Genomic DNA, 19,181 nt, shown 5'->3' on the forward strand with positions numbered 1-19,181 from the left:
CTAGCAATCTTTCCCATATGTCTATATTAACCTAGAGGGAGCAGAGACTGATCCTTCCACTTCTTCCTTAGTAACAGTACCTGGATTTTGTTCAGATGCTACGTGCCCAGCCAAAATACATGTCTAAATCCCCATAGCAGCTGGGTGTGGCTGTGTGATTAAGTTCTGGCCAGTAAATTATAAGCAAAAGTATTTGGTAGAACTTCTGGAAAATATCTTTAAGTTGACTCAATTAGGTGGTGCCTCATTTTTTCCCCTCCACCTTTCTTTGTGCCTGAAATACAGATGAGTAAACAGAACTTCTCAGCCATTAAGCAGCATGTCCTGAGGAAAGTCAAAAGAAGGAGCCGTGGACCCTCATGACCCTGGAGTGCCATATTAGCCTTAGACTACTCACCTCCAGGCTTATTTTAAATGAGAAAAAAAAAAATGAACCCTTAATGTTTAAGGCACTGAAGTTTGGCATGTTAGGTTGTATGCAACTGAATCTAATTCTCATTGATAATACATGATATAATGGCAAATGCAAAAAATAAGTGGCTAAATAATATCCTAACACTATAAGCTCAAATATTTATGGTTGGTAGGCCAGTAATATAGAAAGGTGGATTAGGGAAGGTATAAAAAGCAGGGGATGGAGAGGACAGGTGAGCAAGGAAAACCCATCAGCATCAATATTAGCATCACCATGTAGGCCTGAGGATTGAGAGCTTTCAGCTTCTCGTGTTAAATTTCCCCCAACATTCCACAAAAAACAAAAAACTTCCCTGCTGTATGTAGACTGTAGGCTACCAGTCTATGACCTTTGAAGCATGATCTAACACTTGGAAAACTACACTGAAAGGGGTGGGGACAGAGATAAGAGAGGGAGGAAGGAAAGGTGGGCCCGGCATGTGTATATGTATATGTGGTATAAGCTTAGAGATGCTACGGAAGATTGTGCACTAAACAGTGGGAACCTGGAAGGATGAGATTGGAGCTGGACATTATTACCTTTCTCACTATAACTCTGTATTATTAAAATGAACATACATTAATTTTGTAACCTGAAGAAAATCTAATGAGGTAGGGAGGAAATTGCTGAGAAGTTGTGCAGACTGAAAATCCAGTGCAAATGTCATAACTTAAATACTTACAGTTATAGGATAATTCAGCCTGAACAAATCCAGTCTATGTTAGGAACAGGCCATTTATTTAAGTGTCAATATCTAAAACTTGAAAATGTGGACATGAGAGAGAAGACACAAACAGTAAGTTGCAGTGCCTTTCAGTAGTTGTAAGTGTACTGGAAGTCAGGCATTAGCCTTGCAACCTTGCCAACTTGAAGGGAAAAAAGTATTCCAAGAAAGAGTATCTTGATTATTTTTCAAAGAGAGAAAGAGAAAGAAGTTCATTCATAGTTGTTTGAGATTACAGTGTGGCCCTATGTACACATTTCATTTGGTATAGCAAATCCTATTGTTCTTATTAAAACTATTTCTACTTTTAAAACAGTCCAAATTTTAAAATAGTCATTTTTCCCCCTACTTCTGCTTCAGGCATTGCCATTCTCTTCAAAACACACATTTGAACAATGTTCAGCCTTCTCATTTCAATCTGAGACTGTGCAGTTGGTCCTGGTCTGAGGAGAAGAAAGTGAACTGGGAGTACATTTTGCCTGACGCATCTGTTTTCATCCTTTGGTAACTTTGACGACTGTGACACTTCTCACATGTCTGAAATAAGTGTTCCAATTATAGAAGAAGCTGAAAATTATAATAAGATAAATTATATTTTTTTTTACTTTTTTCATTTATCTAAAATGAAAATTATCAAACTTTCTCCTCCTACTTCCTTCCCCCACCCAAGCTGCTGACACACAACCTGTGCTATTACAGCATTTGCCTAGGGAATTACAATCTTTAAATAGCAGCTGATTGTCTAATACTGTATCAGATATTCTAGAGTATTTCACAAAACAATAGTTTTGCAGAAGGGACATTATAGCTCCCTCATTTAGCAAACAGGGTAATTGGCACTCAGAGGAGTGATTTAGGATCTGACAACAAACTAAAATTCATAGAAGGTAAAAGCTACAGTGAAAATCCACATAATTCTTCTGGAAAATAGCAAATTCAAGGATGGCATAATGTCCCAGTGGTCTTTTGCTAATCCATGAGAGAAACCAAACTCAAACCAGGATAAGAATAAAAAGGAACGTTCTTCTTTCGAATGAGTGGAGCTCTGATAAGTGTAAATTCTAAGGGACACATTGGATCCGGGAATAGATAGATACAAAGGCTCAAAACAATGTCATCAGAATCTGTCTCTCTTTGTCCCTTGACTTTGCTTGCTTCTGTGTCGGCTTCATTCTTGGGCAGCGCTGCTCAAGTGCTGGTGATCATGTTTTGTATTTGAACAGTCGAACAAACCCAGGGAAAAGGGTACCCCTTTCTCACAGATCCCAATGAAGATCTAGGGTCTAACTCATTGGCTGAATTGAATCAGGTGCCCATCCTGAGCATAACACTGTGTGTCTCGTTGACCAAGCTTGGATCACATGTCCCATCCTTTTTCATTTTTTTTTTTTAAAGATTTATTTATGTATTTGAAAGTCAGAGTTACAGAGAGGGCAAGGCAGAGGCAGAGAGAGAAAGAGAGAGAGAGAGAGAGAGAGAGAGAGAGGTCTTCCATCCACTGGTTCACTCCCCAGTTGTTTGCAACGGCCGGAGCTGCACCGATCCGAAGCCAGGAGCCAGGAGCTTCCTCCGGGTCTTCCACGTGCATGCAGGGGCCCAAGGACTTGAGCCATCTTCTACTGCCTTCCCAGGCCATAGCAGAGAGATGGACCAGAAGTGGAGCAGCCAGGACTCGAACCCATGCCAATATGGGATGCTGGCACTGTAGGCGGCAGCTCCACCCACTATGCCACAGTGCCAGCCCCAACATGTCCCATCCTTATCACAAACTCCACCTCTGAAAAGAACCACATGAACAGAGAGCACATTCACAAAACAGAAAGTAGGTGTTAAGTACCCAAGAAGGGTAATGAATGTAAGGCAAACAAGAAAAAAAATAGGTATATTAAAAATTCCACTTACATTTACCTTATACTGTAAAGTGATACAACTAAACAATTTCTTGCTTAGTAGGGGTTCGCATTTTTATTTAAAAAACTACCAACATTAAGGAAGAGGATACTGTAAATACATTAAACAAAGAAATGCACTGAAAAAAAATCACTGTCTGAAAAAAATGATGTGCTATTATGTGTGTGTTTTAATGTCAGACCACAAATGATCAGAAAGGTAAATGAAAAATAAAAACATTGGAAATCTGCCAAACTTTGCATTAATCTAAATGTTTAATGATTCAATCAGTCCTTCACTGGAAAAAGAAATCATTACTTTTTTTTGCAGTAGCATTTGTTTATTTTAGCTTGCATTTTATCTCAATTGCTGATGAGCTTGTACAATCTATAATAATATTTTAATGGAAGGTATATAATTATTCAGTTCATAAAGAAAAATGGCCCATACATAGCTAATTCTTTATCATGATTTAACTAGGACTCTGTTCATTCATTTATTAATTATATGTGCCAGTTATGAACCAGGAACATAGATGGACTCCTGAGATTAAAGAGATGAGTAATTTACAGTCCCACCCCTTAAAGGAGTCAAAGTGCAGTAAGGGAAATAGACAAGTGAAAAACCAAAGTACACCATGAGAAAGCTGTAGAAGCAGAGGAGGACTGTCAACTCAGAGATTAGGGAAGGCTTCAAAGAAGAAGACATGGGGAATGCTTTTCAGGGTAGTAAAGGAGATGAAAGGCCCTTCTGGAGAGAAGAACAGGTGCAGTGACACAGGATTAAAACAAAAAACTCTGGGTATTTAAGACATGGGTGTGTACCAGGGAAGAATGACTTTGTGTGCTTGGATTTTACCTTGTAATTTCAAAACCCTGGTCCCTCGACTAGAACCAGACTGACAGGAAAGAGCCACCAGGAAAACTTGTTAGAAATTTAGATTGCCCCAGCTCTACTTCTGGAGATTTTGGCTCATGAGGAATCTGTGTTTAAAAACTTCCCCAGCTAACTCCGGAGCCCAGCCAACTTTGAGAACCATTGTATGCAGACAAGCAGTACCCATCACAGAGTACTGGAAAAGAGAACAACCGTTTTGTTTTTGGTCTTTTGTTTGCTGCTGGATCATTGTAGTAGAGCAAATCAAATCAGGAGATGTAGAGGGGTGGTCATTTGATATGCTTAAGATGCCACCTGGGGGAAGGGCAGCAGTACTGTGGCGGAGCAGGTAAAGTCACCATTTGCGGTGTCAGCATTCCATATGACTGCCAGTTCGAGTCCTGGCTGCTCCACTTCCAATCCAGCTCTTTTGTGGCCTGGGAAAGCAGTGAAAGATGGCCCAAGCGCATGGGCCCATGCACCCCTGTGGGAGATCCAGAGGAAGATCCTGGCTCCTGGCTTCAGATCAGCCCAGCTCTAGCCATTGTGGCCATTTGGGGAGTGAACCAGTGGATGGAAGACCTTTCTCTATGTCTCTCACATTGTCTGTTTGTAACTCTGTCTCTCAAAAAAATACATAAAATCTTAAAAAAGAAAAAAAAAAAAAAGATTCTGCTTGAGCATTTTGGGTGTGAACCAGAGGGTAGAAGATCTCTGCCTCTCCCCTGCCTTGCCTCCCCATCACTCTGCCTTTTGAATGAAATAAATAAATCTTTATAAGAAAAAAAGAATAAGAAATGTAATTAACAGGACTACATAGTCTTTTGATGTGGGAAAAGAAGTGGGAAGTAGAGTATATTCCAGCTCATAAAGGGTGCCCTTGAGACCTGGGAGTCAGTGGTAAGCAGGAGGTGTGGCTATGTATACAACAGCACGATATTGGCTCAAGAGGGGAGACCAGGCTGGAACTGGCCATGGGCAAGAAGCCAAAGGTTGGGGCTAGGCTAGCCAAGATCCAGAGTCTCAGATCTGGGAACTCTGAGTTTGGAGGCTTGCTAGCCACCCCTTGCCCAGGGACACCTTGCCTTTGTGCTATTTATGGCTGCCTGCTAGTGGTCATCTCTCATAGACCTATTGTTAGATTTTCTTTATATATAACCCCCTGAAGCCAGAAACTATGGTTTATCTGTATGTTCTTAGAGCCTAACCTAATATCTGCACATATTTGATCCTCACTAACAATTTCTAGGTGAACGGATTTTATCTATTACCTAAATAATCACAGCTACAGCACCTCGTTATATCTGAATAGCCCTTTGGCCTCATTTTTGTGATAATTATATACACTTGTATTTCTGTAATTCTACATGCCTCCATTATTACTTTCCAAAAAGCACATTTTTGTGATAAATGAGAGAGTAAGCAAAATACATTCCTTTCTTTCAAACATTAATTATTGCACGACGACTGTGTTATTGGTGAAAGAGGCTTCTCTTACACATATTAATTTAAATCCCACCAAAAGGCACTTGATTAGTAAAAATTATTTTAAAATTTTTCAATGGATTTAATTAAAGGCAAGGGATAATTTTCAGCATAGTTATCTAAATAAGCTTCTGCGGATTCATAGAGGTTGTTTTTAAATGGATTGTTATAATAATTTTTTTCATTTTTTAACGATTTTTTTATCTTTATCTTTGAATATATCTTTATCTTTTATCTTTATCTTTGAAAGTCAGAAAGAGAGAGATCTTCCATCACTGATGGAACTGATTTCAACTCCCCAAATGCATGCAATAGTTAGAGCTGGGTCAGGCCAAAGCTAGGAGGCAGACACTCCATCCGGGTCTCCCACTTGGGTGGTAGCAACCCAAGCACTTGAGCCATTATCTGTTGCCTTCCCAGGTGTATCAGCAGGAAGCTAGATCAGAAACAGAGGATTTGGAACTTGAAACTGCACTCCAATATATGGTATGCAGACATCCCAAATGGCAGCTTAATCCACTGCCCCACAATGCCCACCCTTCTTTTTCTCTTGAATTGACTCATAATAATTGCAATCACTTCTAAAGTATCTATGTATATTTTTTTCGTATGATGTTACATGGAATAAATAAGAAAGAATTTACTCAAGCGCCAAAATAGTTACTACCATGAATGACACACAAATAATATAAGAAAGAAAATGTAAGAGAGGGGCCAGCGTTGTGGCATAGTGGGTTAAGCTGCCACCTGTGATGCCAGCATCCTACATGCGTGCCATTTTGTGTCTCCAATCCAGCTCCTTGCTAATGGCCTGGGAAAGTAGTGGAAAATAGCCCAAGTGTTTGGGCCCCTGCCCTCCATGTGGGAGACCCAGATGTAGCTCCTAGCTTCAGCCTAGCTTATCACTGGCCCTTACAGTTATACGGTGAATGAACCAAGGATGGAAGATCTCTCTCTCTCCCCCAACCCCGTCTCTCCCCACCTTCTCTGTAACTCTGACTTTCAAGATAAATACATCTTTAAAAAAATTTTGACAAGTTTGTAATTTGTATCAGTCTATGTGTATGGTTTAATTCTGTTCATGGATTTAATAATTCCTGCTTTTGTTTATTCTCTATCAGCTTTGCCTTCTTGGCAAATAAGTGCCTTCTGAGCATCAGATAGGAATATCCTATTTTGAGATTTCAGATCATCAAAAAATTAAAATAGCTGTCACTTTTCTTTATAATCTCAAGAGAAAGAGTAGTGACAATAAGCTAACATCCACAATTTCAAAACAAAATTTCCAAAAAAATGTTGAAGTTAACTTGGGATGTTCAAAAAAATGTAAAATGGGAGGTAGACACTAGGTAGGCCCAGTGGTTAAGATGCTACTTGGGAGGCCGGCGCCGGGGCTCAATAGGCTAATCCTCCGCCTTGCGGCACTGGCACACCGGGTTCTAGTCCCGGTCGGGGTGCCGGATTCTGTCCCGGTTGCCCCTCTTCCAGGCCAGCTCTATGCTGTGGCCAGGGAGTGCAGTGGAGGATGGCCCAAGTACTTGGGCCCTGCACCCCATGGGAGAGCAGGAGAAGCACATGGCTCCTGCCATCGGATCAGCGCGGTGCGCCAGCCGCAGCGCACCAACCGCGGCGGCCATTGGAGGGTGAACCAACGGCAAAAGGAAGACCTTTCTCTCTGTCTCTCTCTCTCTCACTGTCCACTCTGCCTGTCAAAAATAAAAAAAAAAAAGATGCTACTTGGGACTCTTGCACCCCATTTTGAAGTGCATGGGTTTGAGCCCCTGCTTTGGATCCTGGTTCTGGCTTCCTGGTAATGCATACACTGGGTAGCAGGCAATGACTCCACTACTTTGGTCTCTGTCTCCCATGTAGGAGACCTGGATTGAGTTCCTTTTTCCTTCTTTTGGTTTGGCCCAGCCCCAGCTATTCTAGGCACTTGAGGATGAACCAGTAGATGGGAGATCTCTATCTGTTTCTCTCTCCCAACATTATTTATTTCAAATAAAATAAATAACTTATTAAAAAATTAATGTAAACAGCAAGGGTATTGGTAAAAACTAAAAGCAAATTTTTACAGTCTCATGCCTACATTTCTAATTATTTGCAAGGAATATGAGTAATGAATTGTACCTCTGGAAGTCTGTTACTTCCTTGTATGTGTGGATGTTCATCTCTAATTATCCTGAAAATCTACAACATCTTTTTCCCTCTGATCTACAGAAGACTGTTTTATGATTCTCTATATATAATTTATGGTGTGTATGTGCTAGTCTCCTCTACTGACACCACTCCTGTGTATGACTCTCTGCTTTGTATGCAATGCTCTTAGACCTTACTGACCTTGTCCAGACCTGGTTTTGGCTTTCCAGACCTGCTTTGATCTTTTGCTGCCCCAAACCCAAAATACTCATAACATCTTGCACAAGCTTTACACTTGCCTCCTTGATCCCAGTTCCATTCATCACTTGCCATTCTCTGGTTCTAAGGGGCAGGAAGTTGAGTTCTGCTAGCTGCCTTTCCTAGACTCATTTGCCCATGGCTAAAAGGAGTTAGGACAGTACAGTAAAGATAAAAAGATAAAGTAGAATCATGGGTAGAAGAATAAAAGAAGAATCTAACATCCATCTCCCCTGTTTAATTCCAGCAACTTCTCCAAGAAGGTTACTATTCCTCTATAGTTATTGTTCTTCTTCCAGCCATAGGCAGTGGCTCCCTGGCTCTGTTAACCTACCTCCTCTTTCAACCTCTTCAGCCCCATAGATGAATAATAGAGGCTTACTACTATTGCTACTATCTGGGGTGACAGGAAAGACTTCCTTTCCACATTTGGCTCCCGGCCCTTCCTTCTTAGTATGAAATGCCTCAACCGAACCAACTGACGTGGGCCCTGATTTCTTGCTGAACCCCATCCCACACAGTGAGGTGACAACACTTGGCAAGTTGTTATGCAAAGAGCACAATAATCATCATAATCATAGAATTCATGTAGGTATTGCAAGGATCACTTTCAAGAAATGTCCAGTGGAGAAGTAAAATAACTCATGAACATGTTATTGAAAGTATATAGTTCAATGGAGATAGAATCTTTTGAATTTTCTTTAAAGCTACTTTCATTTAGTTCTTATCTTTGTTCTTTAGCAATTTCCCATCAATAGGGAAACCATGGGGATGAAGCAGAGTACAAAGAATGATGCCCACGCTAAGCCCAAAATAGTTCCAAATGGATTTGCTTGCACAAGAGAAAGAAAGCTGTAATTAGAACCCAGAGTAGGTAACAAAATGCATTCAACACTACACTTTCTCTGAAGATCCCTGCTGCTCTCCCACCAGAACTCACTCTCTCTTTCTCTCCCTGCTTTAATTTGGCAATTCCCAAGACACAACAGCATGCAATACATCAAGTGATATAAGCTTATTATATGGAAAATTCCAGTACAGTAGTCTGTGACTTAAATGGCCTGGGAATGACCCATCCTTTGTAAGAGGTTTTGAAGAATCAGATTTGTTTGTGTTTGTGAAACATTTAGGCTGTAGTTTCATGGTCTTGGGCAACATTTGGTTCATCATGGCTAGCTTCTAAGCAAATATTTTTTTGATTTTGTGGGAATAGAGCAGAACAAGAAGCCACAGTGAGGGTTCATTTTATTCTTTAACCAATGATGAACTGTGTACTTGATTGCTAAGAATGCTATAACCAAGTGGCCCACATTGGATGGCTTTAAATCACAGACATTTATTATCTTACAGTTCCAGAGCCTAGAAGTCCTAGGTCAAGGTGTAGGTAGAGCTGGTTTTTTCTGAGAACCATGAAGGAGAATCTGCGCCATGCTCATCCCCAGTTTCTAGTGGTTTGCTGTTAACTTTTGGCCTTCCTGGGCTCCTGCTGCATTACCACGACCTATGCCTGCATGGTCACTTGCCATTCTCCCTGTGCTTGTGTCTGTTTCTGTGTCTAGTCATAATGGATTGCAGCCTATCCCAATGATCATATTTTTATTTGATTTCCTCTGTGAAGATACTATCTCCACGTAAAGCCATTTTCTGAAGTACTGAGGGTTAAGACTTCAACAGATCATTTTTGGGAGGAGGATGTAATTCAGCCCATAACAGGCAGTTTGGACTAAATGATTAGCCTATCATCTCTTTATGAACTCTTGTGTATACCCACTGAGCCATATTCCTCCGTCATCCTCTTTTGGTAGAACCTGTATGATCAGGAAAACATCTGGCCAACACATTCACACTGAGGTCTAAGAAGCCAAAGTTTCCTTTGTCTACAATGGTCCAAAAGGGTATAAAGTGATGATAAGGAACTGGTTAATGTTGATATGTTGACCTTCTTGAAAATATATGCTTTTAAACAGACACAAAGGATTATACCCATTCTTAAGTATCAATATATGGTGGCAAAACTTGGTATTTTGAGTAAAAACTTGTCAAGCAAGCTTTGATTTTCTTTGTAATTAACACAAAAGCTGTATTTTCTGACTGTTAAAATAGAGATCCAAGTTGGTGATACAGTTATATGTACTCAAAATTATCTACTGATAACTTTTAAATATTTTCTTGAATACTAATGAAAGGTAGAAGTATTCCTGAAGAAACTTCAAATCCTGGTAGTTACTCATATATCATCGATGTTACCTCATGAGTGAGTCAGAGGCTATGCAGTTAGCAAAATATTTAAGCCACAGAGAGCAACAACAGTTTCTGCTTAGGTACCTCTCCAAATATGCACTTAGGAGCCATTTTTGCACCCTGTAAAATATGTAGTTTATTTTAAAATAATTATTTTTATTTATTTGAAAGGCAGAGTGACAGTGAGAGAGGAAGAAAGAGAGAGAAGGAGATAGAAAGAGAGATATCTTCCATCTGCTGGTTCACTCCCCAAGTAGCCACAATAGCTGCTGCTGGGCCAGGCCAAAGTCAGGAGCATGGAACTCCATCCAGTGTTCAATAAGGGTGGCAGGAGCACAAGAACTTGGGTCATCTTCCACTACTTTCCCAGGCACATTAGCAGGGAGCTGGATTAGAAATGGAACTGCCGGACTCAAACCGGTGCTGTGATATGGGATGCCAGTATTGCAGGTGGCAGATTAACCTGCTATGTTACAACAGTAGCCCCCAAATACAGTTTTTATCTCGAGAATACAGGATATGATAGCACAACTCTCATATTTAAGGAAAAGTTAAACACACCAAAAACTAAAAGACATAATGGGAGAATTTGAATTCATGTCTTCTCTCTAAAATATAGCCAGTCTTCATTATTCATGGTAGTTATGTAGTATGAGGTTATTCCAAACTTGAATTCATAGTGCTAAGCTATTACTCCTAGAGGAAATAAAAGGTTAGATTCCTGGGGCCAAAGTTGTGGCTAAGCTGATGCCCACAAAGCAGGCATCTCATACTAGCACTGGTTCAAGTCCTGGCTGCTCTACTTCTGATCCAGCTCCTTTCTAATGCACCTGGGAAAGCAGCAGCAGATGACCCAAGTATTTGGGCTCCTATCTCTCTTAAGGGACCCATATTGAGTTCTAGGCTCCTGGCTTTGCCCTGGCCCAGGCCCAAACTATTGTGACCATTTGGAGAGTAAATCAGCTGATAGATGATCTCTCCTTTTAACTCTGCCTTTCAAATAAATAAATAAATCTTAAAACTAAACATGGAACTCAGAGCTAACAGCATGATAACTCATGTGTAGATGAAACTTATCTAACATATATTTTCTCCTTAAGCCTTGCTGTGCTTAGGAAAACTATACAGCACTTGGCATGATGCTTGGAGGCCATTTTAGGTAGCACTATCATCCAAAAAAGAGCAAAACTATGAGAAACATGGCAGTAAATAGATGGAAGAAGGACTCTTGTATACAGTGTGCAGGCTGAATCAAGAAGGCTGAATGTTGTCTTCAAGCTCGGCTGGAAATGTGTGCAATGAGCAACTCAAGTGTTTTGCCCTTATGCATATGTTTGCAAATGATTGCAAAAGTGCTAGACATTGATTTTGGGATTATGAAAACTTTTTTTAAAGAGTTATTTATTTATTTCAAAGGCAGAGTTACAGAGAGGCAGAGGCAAAGAGAGAGAGAGAGGTCTTCCATCCGCTGGTTCACTCCCCAAATGGTTGCAATGGCCAGAGCTGGGCCAATCTGAAGCCAGGCTCCAGTAGCTTCTTCCAGGTCTTCCACGCAGGTGCAGGGGCTCAAGGACTAATAGAACTGATTCTAACTCCACCTGGCTTCTATGCCCATAAAGCAGAAATGGGGGAATGGGTGGGCTTTGCTTGCATAACAAACAAGGTTTTATAACTTTTGCCTTAGACTAATTTTTTTTTTTTTTGACAGGCAGAGTGGATAGTGAGAGAGAGAGAGAGAGACAGAGAGAAAGGTCTTCCTTTTGCCGTTGGTTCACCCTCCAATGGCTGCCGCAGCCGGCGCACTGCGCTGATCCGAAGCCAGGAGCCAGGTGCTTCTCCTGGTCTCCCATGTGGGTGCAGGGCCCAAGCACTTGGGCCATCCTCCACTGCACTCGCTGGCCACAGCAGAGAGCTGGCCTGGAAGAGGGGCAACCCAGACAGAATCCGGTGCCCCGACCGGGACTAGAACCCAGTGTGCCGGCGCCGCAAGGTGGAGGATTAGCCTATTGAGCCGCGGCCCCAGCCACCTTAGACTATTAAATGTGAGACCCCATAGACTGTTGGACAAGTGTAATTAATATTCAAGCCCTTCTACTAATTCTCTGAGTGCCTTTGGCAAAGAGACTGAATCTGTGGGTCTTAGCTTATTTTTCATAAACTGATAGTTTTGGAACCCAGATTTTATATATGTTAAATACATAGTATTTAATATATAGATTTTAAATTATTTTTAGAGCTTATAATGTTCACACTTAAATATGTTTAAATATTAGAAAAATGTATGTAAAAAATAGTACCTTAGAGAGATGGAGAGCATTGATCTTCTGGGAGATTTTGCAGTATTTCTTTGTATACTTCTTGGTTTTTAAACCATGAGAAATTATTTTAAAAAGTTAAGCTTTAAAAAGAAGGACAAAGATAAGAAAAAGAAGAAAACTGATAGGCGGACTTTAAAATGTATTTATTTTTAACATTTATTTATTGAGAGAGAGAGAGAGAGAGGGAGAGAGAAAGAAAATCATCCATCTGGACTCACTCCTCAATGGCTGCAACTGCCAGTACTGGCTAGGCCAGGGTTGCAAACCCTGAGTTCAGTCTGGGTCTTTCACATGGATGGCAGGGGCCCAAGTACTTGAGCCATCAGCTGCTGCCTCCCAGGGTGTGCATCAGCAGGCAGCTGGATCAGAACCCAGAACCAGGACTTGAAATAGGTGCTACACTATAGGATGCAGGCATTCCAAGCAGCCTCTTAACCACTACACCAAATGTAGTGGCCACCACCTCAATCACATGTTAATGTCCCCATTTTATTGATGAGGAACCCAAGACTCACAAAAACTGGGCATGTATTTGACAAAAGAAATGCTTGACTGGAGACTCTTGTAAGGGGGCACTCCACCAAAACAGCACAAGTGATCCAAGGAGAGTCAAGCAAACTGCTGCAGTGCTCCATGTACATCGCGAAGGAGAGGAAATGGGCTGGAAAACGGTGTAATTAGAGACAGTTTAAACTCTCTAGTTGGAGGAACAGCAAAATATTCTAGATTTAAAACTGTGAAAGCTTGAATTTCTAAGGTTGTAGGGGTATGGATAAAGGAACAAGCAGAAGGGAAGAATAAAGGGCAGAAGGCACAATGTGTTCTCAGACACACAGGGAAGGTACAAGAGTACTTCAAAATCTTTATGGGAAAGTGGAAAAAGTAAATTGATTTCAGTGGAAAATTTTTAAATTCATGTATAGTTTTTTCAAAGTAGGCATTTCTATGAAATTTTGGAAAGTCACACATGATTTCAAATTTTTGAACCGAAGTAAATTTATCTTTTAATTCCACTTTTTCACAAACTTTTAAAAGAACCACATGTTTTATCAGATTTTGTAAAGGATCAAAGATATAGTTTAGGAGAAAAGAATGGTAAAATAACAATTATTCTAATTAGTGCAAGGAGAGATGACAAGTTGGAAAGAAAAAGAATGAGAGAAGATGGAAATAGATGGAATATCTACAAAAGATCAAACAACAGGGGCCAGCGCTGTGGTGTAGTGGATAAGGCCACTGCCTGCAGTGCCAGCATCCCATATGGCCACTGGTTCAAGTTCCAGCTGCTCCTCTTTCAATCCAGCTCTCTGTTATGGACTGGGAAAGTAGTAGAGGATGGCCCAGGTCCTTGGGCCCCTGCATCCACGTGGGAAACCAGGAAGAAGCTCCTGGCTCCTGGCCTTGGATCGGCGCAGCTCAGATCATTGCAGCTAATTGGGGAGTGAACCAGCGGATGAAAGACCTCTCTCTCTCTCTCCCTCTGCCTCTGCCTCTCTGTAACTCTGACTTTCAAGTAAACAAATAAAATCTTAAAAAAAAAGATCAAACAACAATTGATTATTTTTAGGGGTTGCCCTTGTGGTGCAGCAGACCACCTCTTGAAATATGAGCATCCCATTTCAGAACGCTAGTTCCAGTCCCAGCTGCTCGGCTTCCCATCCAACTCCCTGTTAATGCACCTGGGAAAGCAGCAGAAAGCAGCCCAAGTATTTGGGCACTTGGCATGCATGTGGGAGACCCAAATGGAGTTCTGGGCTCCTAGTTTTTGTCTCCTGGCTTTTGGCTTCAGCCTGGCCCATCCCCTACTGTTGCAGCCATTTGGGGGATGAACCAGAGGATGGAAAATTTCTTTCTCTGTTTCTCCCTCTTTCTCTGTCACTCTGCCTTCAAATAAATACTTTTTAAAAATTGATTTTTTAGGTAAAAATATTTCACTAGTTCCAAGTACTCTAGTATACTCTCAAGTAGTCTAGGCATATTATTTATGTTTAATTTAGATTGCATCTAAATTATCATACTTTTTTTTTTTTTTCAAATTATCCCTAAAATTTGCTATCCAATCTTCTTGGCCACAGCTCAGAGAAAGGTAAAGGAACCTCATATACTCTATGACTTTCTTCTCCTACAGGCAATTTTGTTGTTTAATTTTGATCCTGCCAAATAGAAAATAAATGAGTTATTTCTTCAACAAAAAGCAAGTCTCAAAATGGCTCCAGTTCTTCAAGAGGCAAAAATACCACCGAAGTTTCAAGTTTTTCTTATAAAAACTTTCTTCTTTCATGAATAATCCCTTACAGCTATATAACACTTTATACTTTTTTTTTCATTTTTTTTAACTTTTATTTAATGAATATAAATTTCCAATGTACAGCTTATGGATTACAATGGCTTCCCCCTCCCATACTTTTAAAGCATATCAGATGCATTACCTCATTTGAATCTCAGTGAATTTTCAGCATAAAGAGCATTTTTGTACCCTTTTCCCACCAACAAAGCATCCAACATGGCTAGTGTCTTTAACCTCAATATTTTCAGCCTTCCACTGTTTCCTCTTTAGTTTTTCCTTCCTCTTTCCTCCTCATTCGAGAGTACTTTATGCTGCTGGTCCATTCTATTGACTCTGACAAATTGCTATTCTTTCAATCTAATTAACTAACACAAGATCTGTCAGACCTAGAAGAAGTCTGGGTTGGGATAACATCCAGCCCTCTATGTCATAGCCAGCTGCCCAGCTCATCAATTGGTAGTAAGAGAGCCACTGAGCCCTTTGAAGGTGTTGACAGGCTTTAGGGGCTCTCTACTAAGTTTGTAATGCCAGATTAGACCAGACTGTGAACCCTGGGTTTACCATCTAATAGCTGTGTGGCATCTGCTGCAAGTGGTGATAGCCAATTAATGTCATTTGTAAAGTTTCTCTAAACACAGTAGAGTTCCTAGCATAGCAAGCATTGAATGAGAGTTCATTCCTCTTCTTTGCCTTGTGAAAGGAAGATTGCCAAAGGGAAGAGTCCCCCACAGTTCAGGAGACAAAGGCGGGTGTACCATCTTGTTAGGGACAGAAATGGAAGTTTCTGAACCCTAGGTTAATTGTGTGCAAGACTAACCTCTGATCAGACCATCAAGCCTGTGAAACCACGGTATCTTCTGACACCCAAGTAAATGATACAGTCCCCATTTGAGCAGGTCATGAGGTACATGTGCCCTACATGTGTACACCAGAACACCTCAACAGCTCTGAAATTATGCAACACCAAACCCAGACCTCACCAGCCAATCAACATCACTCAAGCATTTGACTTTCCTGGTATGGGATAGAGACAGTTGTAGTGGTTTGGCCTTAAAAGACTACCCCCTTTCTGTCTTCATAAATCTCTTCCTGTGCTCTGCCTGAGCCAGTTTCCCCATTTGGCAGTAAAAATTTTTTATTTAGTCTTAGTATTAGGTCTCTAATAGGCTTTATTATTTTCTTTAACATTACATAAGAAGAATTAGTGTCTTAACCTCAGTGGAAAAGGCATGTTATTTATTCCCTTATGGGAGAAAATATAGGAAAGTCCCTGTGAACTTGACAGAATAGCTGTTCAATCTCTGCCTAAAGGGGAAAAAGTGATTTTACAGCTGCATGAGAAGGCAGGGAGAGGTTGCTCCAACAGGATCTGTTTGTTACTGGCAGTGGTTTCACTTCAGCAAGATGTACCAAGTGCATACACTGGCCAAACACTGCACTGGATGCTAATGATATGAAGATGAGTGTTACAGATCGAACAGAACTTGACTCCTCCAACCAATGAAGATGTTTAAACTCTGAAGTTTCATGCTGAAGGTTGATGGAGCCACTTCTCTTAGTAGTATATTTGCTTGATTTCTCTTTCAACTTGTCTAAAGTTGTTCCTCCTTCACTTGCCTCTGAGCTGCACTGGTTCAAAGAAAAGAGATTCATCTTGCTCACCTTTTAACATGAAGAAAACTTGAAAAGTGTCACTTGATAAAAATTCCCCAATGAGGCCAAAAACTATTTTCCATGCTGTTCCAGCAAGCATCCTCCCTAGCTGCTGAAATTTATGTATTCGTCATTCCATACCCTTTTTGTGGTGGGGCAGTCCTGGCTGACAGTTACCTCACATCCCTTGTTATATGAGTACAGGCCACAAAAGCACTTTGCAAACTATAAAGCATCATATAGACGTAAAGTACTATTGCAATTATGTTAGATACAGCAACCCATTAAAGAGTAAATTCTTTCCTTATAAATTACACTCATCCCTCTTTACCATCATTTATGGGAACTATTTTAGGACTTGTTTTGTAATTCGTTGGTATCATTAAGAGGTTGCCCATGTGAGTGCAGAAGGGTACAAGGGAGACTTCTACTCTTCAAGAGTATTACTTATTTTTAAAAAACATGGAGCCAGCATTTGGGTCAGCAGTTAAGACACCACTTGGGGGCCGGCGCCATGGCTCAACAGGCTAATTCTCTGCCTGCGGCGCTGGCACACCGGGTTCTAGTCCTGGTCAGCGTGCCAGATTCTGTCCCGGTTGCCCCTCTTCCAGGCCAGCTCTCTGCTGTGGCCAGGGAGTGCAGTGGAGGATGGCCCAAGTGCTTGGGCCCTGCACCCACATGGGAGACCAGGAGAAGCACCTGGCTCCTGGCTTTGGATCAGTGCAGCATGCCGGCCGCAGCGGCCATTGGAGGGTGAACCAATGGTAAAAAGAAGACCTTTCTCTCTGTCTCTCTCTCTCACTATCCACTCTGTCAAAAAAAAAAAAAAAAAAAAAAAAGAAAGAAAGAAAAGAAAAGAAAAGAAAAAAGACAGCACTTGGAACACCCACATTCCATATCAGAGTCCCTGGGTTCAAGTTCTGGCTTCACATCGGATTTCAGCTTCATGCTAATGTGCACCCTGGGAGGCAGCAGGTAATGGCTCAAATAATTGGGTCCCTGCCACCCATGTGGGAGACCTGGATGAAGTTCCTGCATGATAACTTTGGCTTGGACCAATTCTAGCGGTTGTGGGCATTTGAGGAGTGAATACATTTGAGGTGTGAATACTCTCTGTCTCCCTGCTTTTCAAATAAAGTAAAATAAATAAATACATACAAATTTTAAAATGTAATGAACATTGATTAATTCTGGGTACATGTGTAATCTTATTATTATATATGGTTTTCTTTATTTGTAAACATCTCCAAATTAGAAAACCAAAATCCCCATGCACATAACTACATACCTACTAGATAACGCTAAAATATTTATAATTATGTACAAGAAACAGGACCCAATTCTATTGAATCAACCGTCTCTGTAAGGTAACTTCTAAATCTCTCACATTTACTTTTTTGGTTTAAAATTTTTATTTTTCAGGGATGGTGTTGTGGCATAGTGAGTAAAGCCAACCAACATTTGCGACATCATTGCATATGGGCAGCAGTTCCTGTCCCAGCTGCTCCACTTCCAATCCAGCTCCCTACTAATGGCCCAGGAAAAGTAGTGGAAGATGGCCCAAAATGCTTGTACCCCTGCACCCATGTGGGAGACCTGGATGAAGCTCCTTGTGTGTCCTGGCCATTATGGCCATATGTGGAGTGAACCAGCAGATGGAAAATCGCTTTCTGTCTCTTCCTCACTCTGTAACTCTGATGTTCAAATAAATAAAAATAGAATCTTTACTTTTTTTCTAATTTTCTCAGCATGCTCTCCCCTGTTTATGCTGAGAGTGCTCCCTATAGCATCATAATTTACAGTAGTAAGCCTGGGAATGATAGGCCCAATATCAAACAATCTTGAAACTCCCAAGTCTAATGGATGGATTTGGGTCAATAATCATGGTAAATTATTTTTAAATTATTTATTTTTTAATTTGAGAGACAGACAGCCAGAGAGCTCACATCTGTTGGTTCACTCCTTAAATGTCCTCAACAGCTGAGGCTGGGCCCAGGCCCAAAGATTCCCTGTAGGTGTCCGGAATCTACTGCTTGAGTCATCGCCACTGCCTCCCAGGGTCTGTATTAGCAGGAAGCTGGAGTTGAGAGCTGCAGTCAGGCATCAAACCAGGCTCTCTGATATGCTATGAGGCATCCAACTAGCATCTTACCCACCTGGTAAAATGGCTGCCCTTAAATGTGTTAAGATTTAAAGGTGGCATTCCACATTGTGTATTGTACTGCAATTAAAGCTAGATAGACATTGTGTACATCTCATGCACACAATGTAGTAGTAAATACATTGTAAATGTAATTGTAAATACAATGTAGTAGTAAATAGTAGAAAAAGGAGGATAAAATTTGAAAGGAATATGAAGGAACAATACTTACTAAACAGTAATGTGGGAATTATGGCTAACTACAAAAACTGCAAAGATGTTTGTCTATTTTGTAGTAAAGAAAAGTATGTTTAGATTTCTGTCTTCATGCCATTAAGCTTTCCTTTGCCCTTATTATTTTCATTTTGTGTTTTCATTTGTGACTCTTACTCCTTCTCTAGTCTATGTTCAAGTGTTTAAATGTCTAGAGTCAGACTCCTTCTAAGTTTTCTATTCTAGTTATAAAATTCTGCATAAGCTGAAGTGAGGTCACTATGCAAATCCTTGTTCCTTCTTCCTTAAATTTCATTTCTGTGAGGTGTGATCTGTTCTAGTCTGTACTTTTCTCTCCCTGACTCTCTATCCACTCGTGAATGTGGCGAGAAGACACTACTAGGTAACACCCTCTTCAATTTCTTTGCATGGATGACCCAATCTAAAATCTGTCTTGGTGCTAAATTAAAAATAATCTGTTGGAGTCCTTCTTTTGATGAGTC

The 19,181-nt window shown here is 40.7% G+C and overlaps 1 long non-coding RNA gene across 1 annotated transcript in view; it reads left to right on the forward strand.

Moving 5' to 3' along the window:
• LOC133755472 (uncharacterized) overlaps positions 1 to 19,181 on the forward strand; it is a 30,794-nt gene that overhangs the window by 10,115 nt on the left and 1,498 nt on the right. The window lies entirely within an intron of this gene.

This window comes from Lepus europaeus, chromosome 1 (genome assembly GCF_033115175.1).
Source record: "Lepus europaeus isolate LE1 chromosome 1, mLepTim1.pri, whole genome shotgun sequence".
NCBI classification, from domain to species: Eukaryota; Metazoa; Chordata; class Mammalia; order Lagomorpha; family Leporidae; genus Lepus; species Lepus europaeus.